The sequence below is a fragment of the Ranitomeya imitator genome, chromosome 3 (genome assembly GCF_032444005.1).
Source record: "Ranitomeya imitator isolate aRanImi1 chromosome 3, aRanImi1.pri, whole genome shotgun sequence".
Classification (NCBI taxonomy): domain Eukaryota; kingdom Metazoa; phylum Chordata; class Amphibia; order Anura; family Dendrobatidae; genus Ranitomeya; species Ranitomeya imitator.
In genome coordinates this window covers 678669170-678688538 of record NC_091284.1, presented here as the reverse complement: position 1 = coordinate 678688538, position 19369 = coordinate 678669170, and the positions used below count along the sequence as shown (strand labels likewise).

General features: G+C 47.8%; 1 protein-coding gene and 1 long non-coding RNA gene across 4 annotated transcripts in view; one reads left to right on the top strand and one right to left on the bottom strand.

Moving 5' to 3' along the window:
• SLC39A5 (solute carrier family 39 member 5) overlaps positions 1–19369 on the top strand; it is a 114472-nt gene that overhangs the window by 14605 nt on the left and 80498 nt on the right. The window lies entirely within an intron of this gene.
• On the bottom strand, positions 15904–17733 carry LOC138672263 (uncharacterized). The gene is made up of 3 exons (XR_011319678.1): positions 17269–17733; positions 16984–17102; positions 15904–16181 (listed from the first exon to the last, which is right to left on the bottom strand). It is a non-coding gene; the product is annotated as an uncharacterized lncRNA (long non-coding RNA).

Genomic DNA, 19369 nt, shown 5'->3' with positions numbered 1-19369 from the left:
CCTGTCTTGCGTCAGCCGGATGTTTCTCTTCCCTTTCAGGTTGAGGTTGACGCTTCTGAGATTGGGGCAGGGGCCGTTTTGTCACAGAGGAATTCTGATGGTTCCTTGATGAAGCCATGTGCCTTCTTTTCCCGAAAGTTTTCGCCTGCGGAACGCAATTATGATGTTGGCAATCGGGAGTTGTTGGCTATGAAGTGGGCATTTGAGGAGTGGCGACATTGGCTTGAGGGAGCAAAGCATCGCATTGTGGTCTTGACCGATCATAAGAATCTGATTTACCTTGAGTCGGCCAAGCGGCTGAACCCTAGACAGGCTCGGTGGTCCCTGTTTTTCTCCCGTTTTGATTTTGTGGTCTCGTATCTTCCAGGATCTAAGAATGTTAAAGCGGATGCCCTCTCTAGGAGTTTTTTGCCGGATTCTCCTGGAGTCCTTGAGCCGGTTGGCATTCTTAGGGAACGGGTGATTCTGTCTGCCATCTCCCCTGATTTGCGGCGGGCGCTTCGGGAGTTTCAGGCTGATAAACCTGACCGCTGTCCTGTGGGGAAGCTGTTTGTTCCTGATAGATGGACAAGTAAGGTAATTTCTGAGGTCCATTGTAAGCCTTGCTGTTCCCGCGCTAGTGGGTTGCTTTTGCCTTTGCCCGTCCCGGAGAGGCCTTGGACGCATATTTCCATGGATTTTATTTTGGATCTTCCTGTGTCCCAGAGGATGTCTGTTATCTTGGTGGTTTGTGACCGGTTCTCTAAAATGGTCCATTTGGTACCTTTGCCTAAATTGCCTTCCTCCTCTGATTTGGTTCCATTGTTTTTTCAACATGTGGTTAGTTTGCATGGCATTCCGGAGAATATTGTGTCTGACAGAGGTTCCCAGTTTGTTTCGAGGTTTTGGCGGGCCTTTTGTGCTAGGATGGGTATTGATTTGTCTTTTTCTTCGGCGTTCCATCCTCAGACAAATGGTCAAACTGAGCGAACTAATCAAACCTTGGAGACCTATTTGAGATGCTTTGTGTCTGCTGAATAGGGTGATTGGGTGACTTTCTTGCCGTTGGCCGAGTTTGCCCTTAATAATCGGGCCAGTTCGGCTACTTTGGTTTCGCCTTTCTTTTGTAATTTTGGTTTCCATCCTCGTTTTTCTTCAGGGCAGGTTGAGCCTTCTGATTGTCCTGGTGTAGATTCTGTGATGGACAGGTTGCAGCAGATTTGGACTCATGTGGTGGACAATTTGACGTTGTCCCAGGAAAAGGCTCAGCGTTTTGCTAACCGCCGTCGGTGTGTTGGTTCTCGGCTTCGTGTGGGGGATTTGGTCTGGTTATCCTCTCGTCATGTTCCTATGAAGGTTTCTTCCCCTAAGTTCAAGCCTCGGTTTATTGGTCCTTATAAAATTTCTGAGATTATCAATCCTGTGTCTTTTCGTTTGGCCCTTCCAGCCTCTTTTGTCATCCACAATGTTTTCCATAGATCTTTGTTGCGGAGATATGTGGTGCCCGTTGTTCCATCTGTTGATCCTCCTGCCCCGGTGTTGGTTGAGGGGGAGTTGGAATATGTGGTTGAGAAAATTTTGGATTCTCGTTTTTCGAGGCGGAAGCTTCAGTATCTTGTCAAGTGGAAGGGTTATGGCCAGGAGGATAATTCTTAGGTTGTTGCCTCCGATGTTCATGCCGCCGATTTGGTTCATGCTTTTCATTTGGCTCATCCTGATCGGCCTGGGGGCTCTGGTGAGGGTTCGGTGACCCCTCCTCAAGGGGGGGGTACTGTTGTGAATTCCGCTCTTGGGCTCCCTTTGGTGGTTGTAAGTAGCATTTTTGTGAGTTCTGCTCTTGGGCTCCCTCCTGTGGTTTTGAGTGGTATGGCTGCTTCTTGGATTTAGCTTCAGCAGCTGTTTTCACTGATCGTCTTTCTGGCTCGGCTATATTAGTCTGGCCTTATCCCTCATTCAATGCCAGTTGTCAATTGTTCCTGCCTGGAGTCATTGCTCTTAGCTTTTGCTGAACTGGTCAGAGTGTCAGGAAAATCCTAAGTCCTTGCTTGTCCTTTTGCAGTTCACTTGTTGTGGACTTTGTTGTTCAGCACTTTCTATGTTTTGTTCATTTGTCCAGCTTATCAGTATGGATCTATTCAGCTAGGCTGGAAGCTCTGGGCAGCAGAGTTTGCCCTCCACACCTTTAGTCAGGTGTGGAGATTTTTGCATTCCTCTGCGGTGGACTTTTTCTAGTTTTTATTACTGACCGCACAGCGTTCTGTCCTGTACTATTTCTATCTAGCTAGAAGTGGCCTCCTGTGCTTAATCTTGTTTCATACTACGTATGTCATTTCCTTCTCCTCTCACAGTCATTACTTGTGGGGGGCTAATCTATCCTTTGGGGATTTTCTCTGAGGCAAGATAGTTTTCCTGCTTCTATCTTTAGGGGTAGTTAGATCTTAGGCTGTGACGAGATGCCTAGGCAGAGTTAGGAGCATTCCACGGCTACTTCTAGTGTTGTGTCGAGCTTAGGGACTGCGGTCAGTATAGTTACCACCTGCTCAGAGCTAGTCGCTCCTTAATCACCAGACCATAACAGGATGGGCACTTGTTGCATCCGTCGTGCGATGGATCCGTTGTGTTTTGGTGGGTGCGACGCACAAAAAAAGTTCAATGTAACTTTTTTTGTGCGTCGCGTCCGCCATTTTTGACCATGCATGACCATGCATCCGCCCCCTCCTCCCCGGACTGCAGAATGGGCAGCGGATGCATTGAAAAACTGCATCCGCTGCCCACGTCGTGCAGTAATTTCACAACGTCCGTCGGTACGTAGCACCGACGGAAATGTGAAAGTAGCCTAAGCCGAGAGGGGGACTTTCAGCCCCAAAAAAGTGGGCTGAAAATCTCGGCTTATACTCGAGTATATACAGTACCACAGTTCCCGAGTCTGCTAAATCTTTCTGAAGTTATTTTGTGGTCAAGCAGTGGTTCTGATTTGCCTGTCTAGCAATCCTGCGAGCAGCTCTCACTGAAATTTTGCTTGGTCTTCCTTATCTTGACCTTTTCTGTTCCTGTTAAATAATTTCTTAATTACATTTCAAACTAAGGAAAGGGCAACTTGAAAACGCTGTGCTATCTTCTTATAGACCTGGCTGCTACAGTAAACCATGGCCGGCCCCTAGCAATTAAGTCGGCTGTCTCTGTTCAGGTTGCTTCCTCGACAGTCTCCTCATTCACTCAGAAAGTGCGGGCCGTCATGTGCGTGCTTTTGATTTTCTTACCCTGGTCCTCAACTGTCAGCAGTGCAGCGTCACTGCTGCCTTCCCGCCCCATATCATTTTTTGTACCCAGATGATACACCTCCCATCGAGGACAAGTTGTCGTTGCCTCTGGGCAGCCTACCACACATGAGCCAAAATGTGCTGCTGTGCCTGCACAGCGACCGAAAAGTTACCCAGATTGTTACAAGTGCTGATTACTGGGTGGCCACCCTGCTGGATACTTGCTACAAGAGCAATTATTATTATTATTTATTATAGCGCCATTTATTCCATGGCGCTTTACATGTGAGGAGGGGTATACACAATAAAAACAAGTACAATAATCTTGAACAATACAAGTCACAACTGGTACAGGAGGAGAGAGGACCCTGCCCGCGAGGGCTCACAATCTACAAGGGATGGGTGAGGATAGATTAGGTAAGGATAGAGCTGGTAGTGCAGTGGTTTGGTCGATCGGTGATTACTGCAGGTTGTAGGCCACAATGTGGCATTCTTGCTTCCATCACTGGAGCGTGATCGGAAAATGCGGGAATGCAAGTGCACGCTGGTAGACGCACTACTGATGTCCTCTCCTGACAGCGAGGGCTCAGTGAAAGCACAATGCAGAGAAGGAGGAAGTCATCAACGCAGCTGGGGAACCAGCACCACCTCGAAAGGGAGGGTTAACATGGTTGAAATTTGGAAAACCTTCCTTAGCACGCAACAACATCCAGCACCACCATCTCATACGGTTTGTATTAGCAGGGGCAGCGTTTCTGTTATGCCTGTGTAGCAACTCACTCAGGGATTAATAGGTTAGACACGTAAAAAACACAACTGACACTGCCGGTTCCTCTATAGACTAGATATCCTGACACCGCAGTCCTTAGTAGTGTCTCTGGGTACATAGAAAGCCCTACCCACAGAACTAATATGGCAACTCAGACCTAAACCTCCGTCGAGTTGCTTCAGGTTCCACCTAAAGAACCGGAGGCCAGAGCAGGGTGTGAATTAACTACAAGAGGAGAAGTGTGCTGAGCAAAGAAAATATCTCAGAGTGAGTAAAGTAAATAACAAAATACCAAACAAAAAATAAAGCAATTACTGTTAACAAATATACAGCCTACTTACTAAAGATGAACAGAAGATAGGTGCAAAGAAACAACAAGGCTGAAATACTTAGCTAAAAGCTTACAGACTGGCTTCAAACATTAAGGCCTGTCCCACACGTCCAGATAATTCCGGTACCGGAAAAATCGGTACCGGAATTATCCGTGTCCGTGTGCTCGCATGGCACATCAGTGTGGCACACGTGCGGCATCCGTGTGCCGCCCGTGTGCCGCCTGAGGACCACACGGACCATGCAGGAGAGACAGCGCTATACTAAGCGCTGTCACCCCTGCGTGGTGCTGAAGCCGGCATTCATCTCTTCTCCCCCGCAGGAGAGAAGAGATGAACGATCAAGTTTTTGTTATTTTTTGTTAAAAATAAAGTTTGCTGGTGAGCTCCCGCCTCCCATCCCCCATGCGCCGCCCGGCCCCTTGCATAGAAATACTCACCTAGCTCCCGCGATGTCTCTTCTCTCCTCTCAGCGCTGGCAGCTTCTCCTGTATGAGCGGTCACGTGGTGCCGCTTATTACAGTGATGAATATGCAGCTCCACCCCTATGGGAGGTGGAGCGGCATATTCATCAATGTAATGTGCGGCACTACGTGACCGCTCATACAGGAAGAGCTGCGACACTGAGAGGATGGAAGCGCCGCGGGAGCTGGGTAAGTATTTTAATGCCAGCGGGCGGGCACACAGGGGGTGGGAGGGGGGAGATTACCGGGAACTTTATTTTAAAAACAAAAAAAAATTAAAAAAATGATTTTTAATTCCTTCTCTCCAGCGAACGCTGCTGGAGAGAAGAAATGAATGAGGCTTCAGCACCACAAGCTGGGGGGACAGCGCTTACAATAGCGCTGTCTCCTGCACGGCACACGGACTGCACACGTACAGCATCCGTGTGCGGTACGTGTTTTACATGGACCCATTGACTTTAATGGGTCCGTGTGATCCGTGCGTTCCCACAAACACTGACATGTCTCCGTGTTTTTCAAATGGACACACGGTCCGTGAAAACACGCTGACATGTGCAGAGACACATTGATTTTAATGTGTCTACGTGAGTCAGTGTCTCCGGTACGTGAGGAAACTGTCACCTCACGTACCGGAGCCACTGACGTGTTAAACCGGCCTAATACAATGTTAGATTCATCTAGATGTTCTATCACCAGAAGAAAACGCCCGCTGGAGGACAGATTATAAAGCTGTGCCCAAAAGGTGATAGGTGGACAAATGAAAACACCTGTGTTAAGCTAGACAGACTGCAGCCAGAAAACAGAACCTAAACATCCAGAGAAAAGATGGCTCCTGTTGCTCAGCAGAAAAAGAAGCCGACCACAAAACACAAGCTCAAGGGTTCAAATCCATGAGCATAACAGTTCCAACAACTTGGTGGAAGAGTACAGTCATGGACAAAAATTTTGAGAATGAGACAAATAGAAATTTTTCCAAAGTCTACTGCTTCATTTTTTCTAATGGCAATTTGCAAATACTCCTGAATGTCAGAGTGATCAGCTTAACAGCAATTACTGTACTTGCAAAGTCAATATTTGCCCAGAAAATGAACTTTAACCCCCAAAACACATTTCAACATCATTGCAGTCCTGCCTTAAAAGGAGCAGCTAACATCGTTTTAGTGATTGATCCATTAACACAGGTGTGGGTGTTGATGAGGACAGGGCTGGCGATCAATCAGTCATGATTAAGTAAGAATGACATCACTGGACACTTTAAAAGGAGGCTGGTGCTTGGTATCATTGTTTCTCTTCAGTTAACCATGGTCATCTCTAAAGAAACACGTGCAGCCATCATTGCACTGCACAAAAATGGCCTAACAGGGAAGAGTATCGCAGCTACAAAGATTGCACCTCAGTCAACAATCTATCGCATCATCAAGAACTTCAAGGAGAGAGCTTCCATTGTTGTCAAAAAGGCTCCAGGGCGCCCAAGAAAGACCAGCAAGCGCCAGGACCGTATCTTAAAACTGTTTCAGCTGCGGGATCGGACTACCAGCAGTGCCGAGCTTGCTCAGGAATGGAAGCAGGCTGGTGTGAGTGCTTCTGCACGCAGTGTGAGGCGGAGACTCTTTGAGCAAAGCCTGGTTTCAAGGAGGGCAGCAAAGAAGCCACTTCTCTCCAGAAAAAACATCAGGGACCGACTGATATTCTGCAAAAGGTACAGGGATTGGACTGCTGAGGACTGGGGCAAAGTCATTTTCTCTGATGAATCCCCTTTTCAATTGTTTGGGACATCTGGAAAACAGCTTATTCGGAGAAGATGAGGTGAGCGATACCACCAGTCTTGTCTCATGCCAAATGTAAAGCATCCTGAAACCATTCATGTGTGGGGTTGCTTCTCAGCCAAGGGAATCGGCTCACTCACAGTCTTGCCTAAAAACACAGCCATGAATAAAGAATGGCACCAGAATGTCCTCCAAGAGCAACTTCTCCCAACCGTCCAAGAGCAGTTTGGCGCCCAACAATGCCTTTTCCAGCATGATGGAGCACCTTGCCATAAAGCAAAGGTGATAACTAAATGGCTCATGGAACAAAACATAAAGATTTTGGGTCCGTGGCCTGGAAACTCCCCAGATCTTAATCCCATTGAGAACTTGTGGTCAATCATCAAGAGACGGGTGGGCAAACAAAAACCAACAAATTCTAGCAAAATGAAAGCATTGATTATGCAAGAATGGACTGCAATCAGTCAGGATTTGGTCCAGAAGTTGATTGAGAGCATGCCAGGGAGAATTGCAGAGGTCTTGAAGAAGAAGGGTCAAGACTGCAAATATTGACTTGCTGCATTAACTCATTCTAACTGTCAATATAACCTATTGGTACTCATAATATGATTGCAATTATATTTCTGTATGTGATATAAACATCAGACAAACACTAATAAAAACCAGAGGGCAGCAGATCACGTGAAAATATTATTTTGGTGTCATTCTCAAAACTTTTGGCCATGACTGTATGTATCCACACGTCACCCATTTCACTTCTGGGACTCCAAAATAGACACATGGCCTGAGCTTGCCCTTTGCACCTTGGAGGTGCTGGCCTGCCCTGCGGCAAATGTACTGCCAGAACGTGTGTTTAACACGACGGGGTGTGATCACAGACAGGCGCATGCGCCTGTCCACAGCCAATGTGGGCAAGCTCACATTGATTAAATTTAACCAGGTGTGGATTCCACAGAACTTGTCTGTACTTGTAGCTGCACCCAGCCATTGTTAGACTCCATCGCAGTTTGTTTGTCCTATTTTCCATTCATAGTATTCCCCAAATTAAAATTTGGGTGAAATAGTTTTTTTTAACTTGCTTTAAAATCATAATTTTCGGCAGCACATCATCCAGTATTTACAGGTCATGTTGTTGAGAACAATGATATTCTATGCGCGCAGAAGTATTTGCATGAACGATTATTCTTGGCGCTTGGAATTGCGGTTGACCAGTCTAAACAAGGCATTAAATTTAGCCAAAAGAAGAAAATCCAGCTCTACGAACCGTGAATGCTTTATTGACACGAAATGTAAAGACACATGGACATACAGAGTAAGCGATACGGCATCAACACATTTCAGGTGTCTGCGCACCCTTAACAGATTATTCTGTGTGCATGGAATTGTGGGTGGCCAGTGTAAACAAGGCATTACATTTGGCCGATCGGCGGTCGTTTAATGACTAAGATCAGGCATTTTAAATGCAGCCGTAGACATTCAGACCACCTTTCCTCCATCGTGGTGTCCTAGAATAAAAATGTCAAATTCTTATAATGTACTTGTCTCTCAGATATCTGTCTACATGCTACAATCAAATCAGTTTTCTGGCAAATAAGATATTTTAATTGGATCAGATTGCCATTTACACAAAGCATTTTTTTTTTGATTAGAAAGAAGTGTATCAGATATCTGTATGTATAAATGCACCCTCAAGGCCCCCAGACACATTAGACCGGTTCTGCTGACACGTACGTGTTGTATTTTGTTCTTTTTCATGGGTACAACATGTACTCATTATAGTCTATGGTGCTATTCACTTGTCTATGTTGTTCTGGCAGCATAGATCACAAGAAACAAGTCTAAGGGTGTCAGGAACGGTAGCTCCGTACCTGAGCAGGCCCCTTGCGCTTCTGTGCTGGGTCCAGCTCTATGGCGGGTCACCCGTTGTCATTCACTGGCCAAAAGGGGCAGGGTGTCATTCTAGGAGATACGCTGCTCCCAGTGATTATGCTGTGTGGGGACCCCGGGACACACGTCCCCCTGGTGTTAGCTGCTGCCAGTGGGTGCGAGACGCAATACGTGCTGTGGCAGTCAGATGATGGGAGGTTCCCTCAAGTCTTCTCTCCCCTCTTCCGGGGTCTCTGTGGTCTGGGGTTAGAGATTGAGCATTGCCCAAGCGTGGTCGAGAAACTAATAGGAGGCAGATTTAAACCTGCCATTTCCTCCTCCTTTTGTTGCTGATTATTTCAGTTTTGGTGGGTCACGGTTAAGGTCAGTGCTTCTGGCTTTGGTGCCTGTGCTTGGTTTATCCTTGTTCACCTTAGTTTATGCAGTTGCACTGCGCTTTTTTGGTTCTGGTGCATTTGCCCTGTCTGCGATGTGTGTCCAGTCACCAGCCGTCATGCTGCTTTCTGCCTGGGAAGCGCTCTGCTAAAGTTCCCCCTTGCCAGGCCCGGGAGGCGGGTGAAGAGTATAACCGACCCTCAAGAGTGTGCTAACTTCAAGTGTGACAGACGCACTGTTCTTGCTAGCTAACAGTTGGTCATTTCACCATCACCCAGCATAGCAATGGGGTTGTGAAAACCATGTACAGCACACGGATGGTATCTGTGAACCGTCCGTACACAGTTTAGCATTGTAAAGTATAGGAGAAACGTTGTAATTTCTTTCTTTCTTTAGCCATCTGTGAAAAACACTGATGATAAAAACGGACACACAACACTGATTTCATTTATGTCTTTAACCCATTAATGCCCATGGGTATTTACGTATTTGCCCTTCCATTTTTCTCTCCCCTTCTTCCCAGTGCCATAACTTTGTTATTTGTCCGCAAATATGGCCATGTGAAGGCTTGCTTTTTGGGGGACGAGTTGTACTTTTGAACAGGACCATTGATTTTACCATATTGTGTACTGAATAACGGGAAACAAATTCCGAATGCAGTGAAATTGCAAAAAAAGTGCAATTCCACAATTTTTTTTTTTTACCATGTTCACTAAAAGCTAAAACTGACCTGCCGCTTGGCAGACGCGGTACTGAATAAGGTGCGCGTCTCTGACTGGGGAGCACATAGAGAGCTGCACGTAAAGGTGGTCTGTGCCAGTTCCCCCCTAGCATCACTCCCCCCCCCCCTTTAGTGATGCACTAATTGGAAGACCCCCAGCCGGCCAGTGGGCACTAGAGGGGAGGGGTCCTACGGCCACTCCTACAGGGGTTAAATCCAGGTGTCCGGCCGAGAACTTTCTCTTTCACTCTCGGCAGGACACCTGGAAGCGTTTGTGCCTGCATCCCTGTAGTAATGTCGGACCCCCTGGTCGAGGCCCTGCTGAAAGGATTGGAACAGAGAGGTGAGCACTGGCTTCAGGCCATCCTTACCGGCCTCAGGGCTCACCTCCCTGGGCCTTCTCCTGACCCCGCTCTGTCTTTCCTCACCCCTTCGTCCCCTGGCCCCATAGGTCCGTCCTCCATTACCCCTTTGTCCCCTGGTCCCGTATGTCCGTCCTATATTACCCCATCGCCCGCTGGTCCCCTGGGTCCGTCCCTTAGTATCCCTTCTCCAGGGCTGTTCTCCCTCACCCCTCCGCCATCGGGCCCCCTCGGGCCTAGCTCACCTCCAAGACCTTCGGGAGCACCAGCGCCCTGCGGTCCGTCGTTAGGCCCGGCCCCGATCGGTGGACAGAGGCCCCTCTCTGCGCCGCTGTCTGTGCCGGACCCCTCGGCTGTAGGGGGTCTGGGGGCCTCTTGAAGGCGGCGGGGTAGAGCCGGGCGTCGCACCCGTCGGAGGGTGGCCGGCATCTCCTCGCCGGTTCTTGTCCGGACTCCGGTGGGGGCAGATGGCAGTGATGGGCAGCCGGCTCCGTCCCGGCTGTGCGGGGCTACATCCGGCGGCGCCCGGCGGCGGACGGTGTCGCCCCCTTCCCCGGCCGCTCCGGAGAGGCCGGTGGTGGCGCCGGGTGGCAGGCGATCCGCCCGCTTGCCCCGCGCCCCGGAGCGGCTCCAGGTCGGGGAGGGGAGGGCCTCGCCGCCTCGCAGCTGCAGGCGTCTTCCGGAGGCCTCGGACACCGCTCGGAGTGCTGGGGAGGCTCCGCCCAGCCACTTCCGGTCCCCGCCCACCCACTTCCGGTCGCGGCAGATGAGCGCTGAACACAGCGCTGGCCAGTCCTCGGTTGCCTTCCCTGCGGGCACATATACGCCGCCCGCAGGGGGTAACCTGGGGCTTGGTTTTAACCCCTCACTTTCCCCACAGTGCGCTGATCGGTCGAAATCGACCGATCAGCGTGCTGATTTATCACCTGGCCTGACCACCAGCCTACCCCCGGCAGACGCAGCCCTGATGCCTGTACGGGGGTATCAGGGGTCAGGCCGGAGAGGTCACAGGGCGGCTGAAGAGCGCGTTGTTCGGTCCCATGGGACCGAGCAAGGCGCTCAACAGCCGCGCAGCGGGAATCATGGCGACACCTCAGTAAACGCACCAAACACAAACACATTATCACCTCCCCCCACTGCCCAAAACCTAAATAAAAATTATCCGTTAACCGCTGCCCCGTCAAATCCCAGCAATGGGGATGAATATGGTTACCTCCTGACGCCCCCCCTTCCGATTAGCGTTACAGGACCATCTACGGCCAATTATCCCCCTCTGTCTACTGATAGAATCCCCCCCATTGCACCGCATAATAACGGCGGACGAAGGCGTAGGCGCCGCACGTCCTCCCAATCTTCCTCCGATAACTCCCGTCGCCGTTCCCGCTACTCCTCTAAACGCCCCTCCCGTCACCGTCGCAGACGCAGCTCCCATAGGAGCCGCCGCAGATCCCGGGCCTCAGGATGGCTTTCATCAGCAACATCCGAGGGGTCCGAGGTATCGCTAAGTCCGGATAAGATTCATCGTGAACGTGGCAAGTCCTCTAAATCGCGGGCACCCTCTAGGGCTTTCAGCCGGGGAGAACAATCCCCCACGGCTTCCAGCCACAACAACCATCACGCAGTCGCTGAAGACGGAGCCATCAATCCGCCACTATGTGGTAGTAATCGGGCTCCCCCCGCGGCTTCCAGCCACAACTATCACCGCGCAGTCGCTGAAGACAGAGCCATCAATCCGCCACTATGGGGTAGTAATCGGGCTCCAACGCACGATACTCAGCACATCGGCCAGTCCCACGCTGTAGCGGGAGCCAGAGTTTCCCCGTCCTGCGACATCCCCCCGTCAACATCGGCGGGGGTTCCTCCAGGATCGGTGTCCACTCGTCCAGAATCGCACAGCGGTGAGTGTTCCAAGGGTAGCGAGGAAACGTTACGCTACGGGGTTAATGTGAAGGAAATGGAGCTAACTTCAGCGTTAAAGGAGATAATCCTGCAATTATCTCAGGCAAGGGGAAATGTGGTGAACAATTCAATACCACAATCCGCTAATCTACACAAAGACGCCTTCTTCTGCGGGATCAGTCCGCTAGGCGCTCATATAGACCAGGAAACGAGACTGAAGATATGGAGCAACGATTACATAGATATATGGTCGCTGTTATCAGCCGACCAACAAACGTTGGATAAAGCGAACGATAGGGGTTTTGATAGGGGGAGATCGAAAATTGCTCTAACCATGAATAATTGGATCCAGGCCTTCGCAGTATTGGGCTGTATTATGGGCCAGAAACATCCGGAACGCTGCTCCGAATTGTTTATATATCAGGACATGATATATAGTTCGTACAAGTCGCACGGCGGTTCAGCCTGGCGAAGGTACGACAAGGAGTTCCGCAGGCGTCTGGCCCTACAGCCCGATCTAGGCTGGGGGGTAAAAGCGACAGACGTGTGGTTGCGTATGATGTTGTCTCAAAAGCAGCCCCCCTTTTCAGCCACGATCACTAATTACTCCGGAGCCGCAGGTCAGAACTCAGTGGTCGTGCGAAAACCCGGGGCCTGCTGGCTATATAACGAGGGAAACTGCCGTTTCCACGCGCTATGCAAGTTCAGACACTAATGCTCCGCTTGCGGGGGGGGACACCAAGCATCAAGGTGCACTCGTCAGCCGCACAAAGGGCCTACAAGGCAGAACCCCAGTGAGCGTAACCGCGATGGCCCCCTGGCTAAAGCTCTACCCCAATAAGAAAGCGGCTCAGCAGCTGCAGGCGGGATTCTCCGACGGGTTCTTTATTCCCTTTAGGCTAACAAGAACGCCAACCCTATCCGATAACCTTAAATCGGCTCGCGAATTCCCCAAAATTCTTAGGCAAAAAATTGGAAAGGAGGTAGAATTGGGTAGGGTAGCAGGCCCCTTTACGTCGCTCCCCTTCAAAAACATTAAAATATCACCGTTAGGCATCATACCAAAAAAGGAACCCGGTAAATACCGCCTAATCCATCATTTATCTCACCCAAAGGGCGATTCGGTTAACGACGCAATTACTCCAGAAGAAGCTTCTGTCTCATACGCGTCTTTTGATAGGGCGGTAGAATTAGTGCGGGCAGCCGGGACCGGCGCCCTGCTCGCCAAATCGGACATTGAATCGGCATTCCGTTTACTACCCGTGCACCCCGAATGTTTCCACCTGCTGGGCTGCAAAGTGGACCAACACTATTACTTCGACATGTGCCTCCCAATGGGATGTTCCATCTCATGTCACTATTTCGAGCTATTCAGCACCTTCCTAGATTGGGTAGTTCAGTACGAAACGGACAAAAGCACAAGAAACAAGAGCCATCAAAATATCTGCACACCACCAAAGTTATGATAAAAATAATATAAGCTTTATTGGGAACATAATTAAAAACATCTAAAATCACACATAACCTCCGTGCAGATGCCCCTGTGAACACTGTATGCCAAAATATACATAGATATATAAACGTATGAAATCTTCCAGACGTGTCCCTGCCCTCTGCACTTAATATTATTAATGTAACTATATATAGTCAAAATTTGGAATGAACACGCTGTATACAACCATATAACAACAATTATGCACACAGTCAAGTATAATACAAGCCACACAGCATGCAAATAGCATGCAACACCCCACCACAATATGCAGCTTCCAGCAAAAAACCCCTATGGACCCAGAGGAGCAGATAAAATAAACTGCCCTAGATATCCAGAGAAAGGGACAGGGGAGGATGTCCAAATATATACCCTGAAACACCCTGCATAGTCTGATCCTAGGAGTGGTCAAAAGGTGAAAATAGTGCTGGAGAAAGCACCATAGGATAAATCCTGCTGCAGGAGGCTGTGAGGCTGAATAGTCACAGGGCAAATGCGACCGGAGGAGAAGCCCAACGCGTGTCGCTGTTCTAGGACAGCTTCGTCAGGGGAAGTAGTGCAAATACCCCCAATAGCGCTTAAATACCTTATAATCAATTGTGTGGTCAGGTCAGGTGTGGCTGGCAGAGCATGGGGGCCGGAAAACCGGAAGTGACTCACCAGGAAGAAGGGAAAATGAAAGTGTCCTGAATAACACACTGAGCATGTGCAAATGGAAGGTCAAAACAGCAGAATGGATACAGGCAAAAAGCCTGAAGAAACGTAAGTGTTTATGACAGCGCAGCTCCCGGGAGCAGATGTGGTGACAGTCCTGCAATGCATGACTGTCAGCACATCTATGGGCACAAGAGAGGAAGCATACTTGTACAGTCCATAGAGAGAGGCAGCAAGTACACAGCAAGGAAGAAAAAGCAGAACCAATCCTATAAGATTAATATAGAACCAGAAGATTAAATCCTGAAAAAATTTTTTTTTTTTTTTTTTTTTTTTTATGATTATGTACATATATATACCAATAAATAAGCTCATATATGAGTCATAGTGTTATAACATGAAACATATACATATATATATATATACATATATATATATATATATATATATATATATATATATACATACATACATACACACACACATATACATACATACATACATACACGCATTCCGGTGTGCAGACTTCACTAGAACATACAGTACATAGAAGACAGAATTAAATACCATCAAACTATGCTGAATCAGATTAATTCATCAATATATATACAGCACCCTCACAATACATATGGATAAAACTTCCATGATATGATATTACACAGGATTACAGGCGGATACTTCAATTGTCCTGTTATGTAGTATATGGTCCAATGGGGAAGGAGAAGAATTAGATCCCTCTCCCCTCCCCCCATATAATGTTCCATTTAGGTCCAGAGTCTTTTCCTCTTCTCCGAAGTTTTGTAAATGAAAAAACATAAATTCTTCTCCAGACCTCCATATCACAACCAGAGGGAGTCGATGCCACTCAATATGCTGTTCGGGAAATGCATAACTCTATTCCAAACGTCCACCACGTTCACCACGAAATCCTGAAGAAGAATAGCCGAGTTATCCCAAAAAACCTGTAAAAAGGAGGTCCTCGTTAATTCCATGGGGCGCCATAGAGTGGAGCTGGTAGATCCAACGGGATTCTACCTGTAGCAATTTCTTATGCAATGTGCCACCCCTATCGGAGGTCCTCAGATGTTCCAAACCAATGACTCTAGTATTGGTATAACTCCCAGCATGATGAGTCAAGTAATGAGCCGCCACCGTAGTAAGGGTCTTACCTTTGCGTCTATCAGCCACCGCTGTATTGATCGTGGAAAAATGTCCCTGAATCCTCCGGCGCAGCTCCTGTGTGGTCTGGCCTACATAGACACGAGGGCAAGTACATATGATGGCATAGATAACATTAGATGTTTTGCAATTAATGTAGGACTTTAATCTATGTGGCGTCTGATCTGTTGGGTTAATAAAGGAATCTCGCGTGGGGTGCATATATGTACATACCGTGCAATTCCCGCACGGAAAAGAACCTTTCAGGACAATACCACGATTCAATTTATGAGTGGGCCTAGAATAATGGCTCCTCGTAAGTATGTCCCTAAAATTGGGAGCCCTTTTTGCGGTCACTAAGGGTCGTGGGCTGATCACCTGCGCTGTTTGCGTGTCAGCAGTCAGGATTCTCCAGTGATTGTTCAGGATGTCCCTTACCTGGTTCCACTGAGTATGGTATCCGGTAATGAAGCGCACAAATTTGTCCGTTTCCTTCTTTGTAGGGACCAGTAAGGTGTCCTGTGTCTGTATTTTTGCTCTCTGATAGGCCCGAGAGATACATTTCTTGGGGTAATTCCTCCTCCTAAATCTCTCCGTAAGATCATGGGCTTCCCTACGAAAATCCTCGTCATCGGTACAATTTCGTCGTGCCCTGAGGAATTGTCCCCTCGGAATGCCATCCCTCGTATGTTTTGGATGGAAGCTAAGATACTCCAACAGACTATTAACCGCTGTGGGCTTGCGATAGAGACAAGTAGATAATTTGCCATGCTGACATTTAACCTCAAGATCCAGAAATTGCACTGCAACAGAAGAAAACTGGTGAGTCAAAAAAATATTAAAAGGATTATGGTTGAGGACGTCCAGAAATTCCAGACATTCCTCAATAGAGCCTGACCAAATAAAGAAAATGTCGTCTATGAATCGCGACCAATGCCGTACCTTATTGATGAAGAAATTAGAGACATAGACGACAGTGTGCTCCCACCACCCTAAAAAAAGGTTTGCAAAAGCTGGGGCGCAGCGCGCTCCCATTGCCACGCCTGATGTTTGAATATAGAAGGTTCTGTCAAATAAGAAAAAATTGTGTCTCAAAACAAAATCTAATAAATCAATAATGAAGGAGTCATGCATTCTGTCAGAATTGGTTTGTTGATCGAGGAAAAACATGATTGCCTGTAGGCCATCATCGTGACTGATATTCGAATAAAGGGATTCCACGTCACAGGTAACCATAATCTCCCCTGATGATAAATCCAACCCTTTGTATATGCTGATAAAGTGTGAGGAGTCCCTAATGTGAGAAGGCAATTTAAGCACAAATGGCTGTAGAAAAAAATCAATGTAAATACATGCCTTCTCACACAGACTCCCAATACTAGACACGATAGGTCGGCCTGGGGGTTTATTCAAATCTTTGTGAACCTTGGGTAGCATATAGAACGTAGATGTAGTTGGTTCCTCTACCCAAATAAAGTCCCGTTCCTGAACACTGATAACCCCCAGTTCAAAAGCCCTATCCAAGAGAGCTCTCAATTTCGTAGAGAAAACCCCCGTAGGATTGGAGGGGAGTCTTCGATAAAAATGCTGGTTACCAAGTTGTCTACTTGCTTCCTCGAGATACAAGCTATGGGGCCACAGGACAACATTACCCCCCTTGTCCGCCTCCCTGATCAAGAATTCTTTATTTGACCGTAGGTCAGATAGAGCCCGTCGTTCCTGAGTAGTCAAATTAGGCATGAGGCCTACCCTAGGGGGGAGTGCTTCAATATCTTGTTTGACCATCTCGAAGAAGATTTTGACAGCTGGTATAGTGGACAGGGGTGGACACACAGTGGATTTGTTCTTGTGGGGAAAATTACGCCTACCTGTGTTAGATTCACCCTCTTGTAGGAGCTCCATCAGATCTTGAAAAACTCCATGTTCAGTCTGATCAAGAGAGGAAATCGCCTGTGGTTGTATGTGCAAAACCTGGAGGACGATTTTCCTACAGAATAAGAAAAGATCCTTGATCAAAGTGAAATTATCAGCCCGTTGTGCCGGCGAGAAAGTCAGACCCCTGCTTAATACTGCAGTTTCAATAGGTGTTAGTTGGTGTTGAGACAAGTTGACAATCTGCAATGAATCATGTTTAACCCGAACATCAGACTCACCATCACTGTTGGTTGATGACGGGATCACTTGCGTTGTTTCATCCGTTTGTTGTGATATGGAGGTCTGTATCCCCTGTTCCTGGTGATCCGAGTGGTTAGGTCTATGTCTCCTATGCCCACGCCTAGTCCTGGTCCTGGTTCTGTGTCGCTTTCCGCCGAGGACAAAAAATCACTCGAAGACGGACCCTCAGTGGTTGTGATGTTACGGGAGGAATTTGTTTGACCTTGTCTGGTTTTAATACCTCGACGTTGATTGCCTTGATGTCCCCACTTATAGGCCATATGTTGATCGAAGTCCAATTTATCCCTCAAAAATTTTGCTCTTTTTTTATCCATAATCTCCTTGTCATACTTGTCCAATCCCTCTTTAAGTTTGATTTTAAAGGGCTGGATTTGTGAGACCTCATCAAATTTACTGAGGCCATTTTCCAAATCCCTGATTTCTGTCTTTACCTGCACCAAGAGTTCCCTATCATGTGCAATAAGCATGTTGATTTGAATTTGTGAACAGCGGAGTAACCCCTCCTCCCATGTAGTGCGAAAAGTCACCGAGGGTTCCCATGCTGGAAAAATAGGTATCCTCAAACCTCTAGGTACTAAATTCAATTTCAAGTATTCCTCCAAACACCGAATGTTCCATAATAATCTAATTCCATGTTTTTGTGCTGCCATAAGATCCACAGATAAACGCGCAAAATGAGAATCTGGACAGTTACCAATAGTGTCCACAAATGCCGCAGAGGCTGAGGCCTTCCACGCCGCTTCCCTCGCCTCCCAATCCATACCACCCACAAGGGACCAAATAACCACACAATATATATTTTATATCAATAGATCCTCACAAATATGAGGAAATAGGCTACAGTAAGCCGTGTGCTGCCAAGCAAAAGAAAAAAACACCACTGGGTGTTTAAAAAACCTGTAACATATGGGATAGCTGACGCACCACTGCAATATGCAGATATATAGAGGGGGTGCAAGACTGATGGCTAATAATGCAAACTGACAAAAGCACAAGAAACAAGAGCCATCAAAATATCTGCACACCACCAGTACGAAACGGGCAGTAAATCCCTAATTCACTACCTCGACGATTTCCTGTTCGTCGGCCCCAGAAATTCTAAACTCTGCTCCGATCTACTAGAAAAATTCAAATCTATCTCACTCAAATTCGGCGTGCCATTGTCACCGGAGAAAACGGAGGGTCCATGTAATGTATTGCCCTTTCTGGGCATTGAAATAGACACCAACTTGATGGTGTTCCGCTTACCAGAGGATAAAATACAAAAAACCCTGCAAATGTTGAAAGGCTTCCGCGAAGTTAAAGGTAACCCTACAGCAAATGCAGGCTTTATTGGGTCTACTGACGTTTGCCTGCCGCGTAATGCCGGTCGGCAGAGCATTCTCGCGCAGACTATCTCTGGCAACAAAAGGCGCTTCGCAGCCCGGCCATAGAATTAGGCTCACTCGTTCGCTAAAAGCTGATCTGCTGGTATGGCAGACGTTCCTGCAATCGTACAACGGTCACACGTGTGTCATGGCTAGAGAGATCACAAGCAAGGAATTAGGGCTGACAATAGGGTGGAACAAAAAGGAGGGTTTCGCAGCAATCTATAAAAACCAATGGTGCAAATCTGGTTGGCCAGAAAGATGGACGACAACAAAGTGGGGGCAAGACCCAGCCCTATGGGAATTGTTTGCGGTAGTAGCAGCGTTGGAGATATGGGCCGATCTGTTGAGGAACATGAACATTCGTTTCCAAACTAAAAATGTGAAAACAGCGAGGAGTCTAAATCACATGTCGTCTTCATCCTTGCCCATACTCGCTCTCTTGCGACGGCTCGCACTGATATGCCTAGAAAACAATATTTGGTGTAGAGCCACCGTGGTGGCGGAGGTTGACGAGAATATCATTAACCCATTGTTATTTTCCAATTGGCAGGCTTTCAGAATCCAGCAGCCCAACGCGCAACCCCTGGGTATCCTGTGTCCACTGTCCCTGTGGGATACAGTGGCCAATCATTGATGCCCTTAATCCGGGCCTCCGTTTCGCCAGCTACCTGGCAGGTGTATGGTAAGGCTTGGGAGGAGTGGTGCTCAC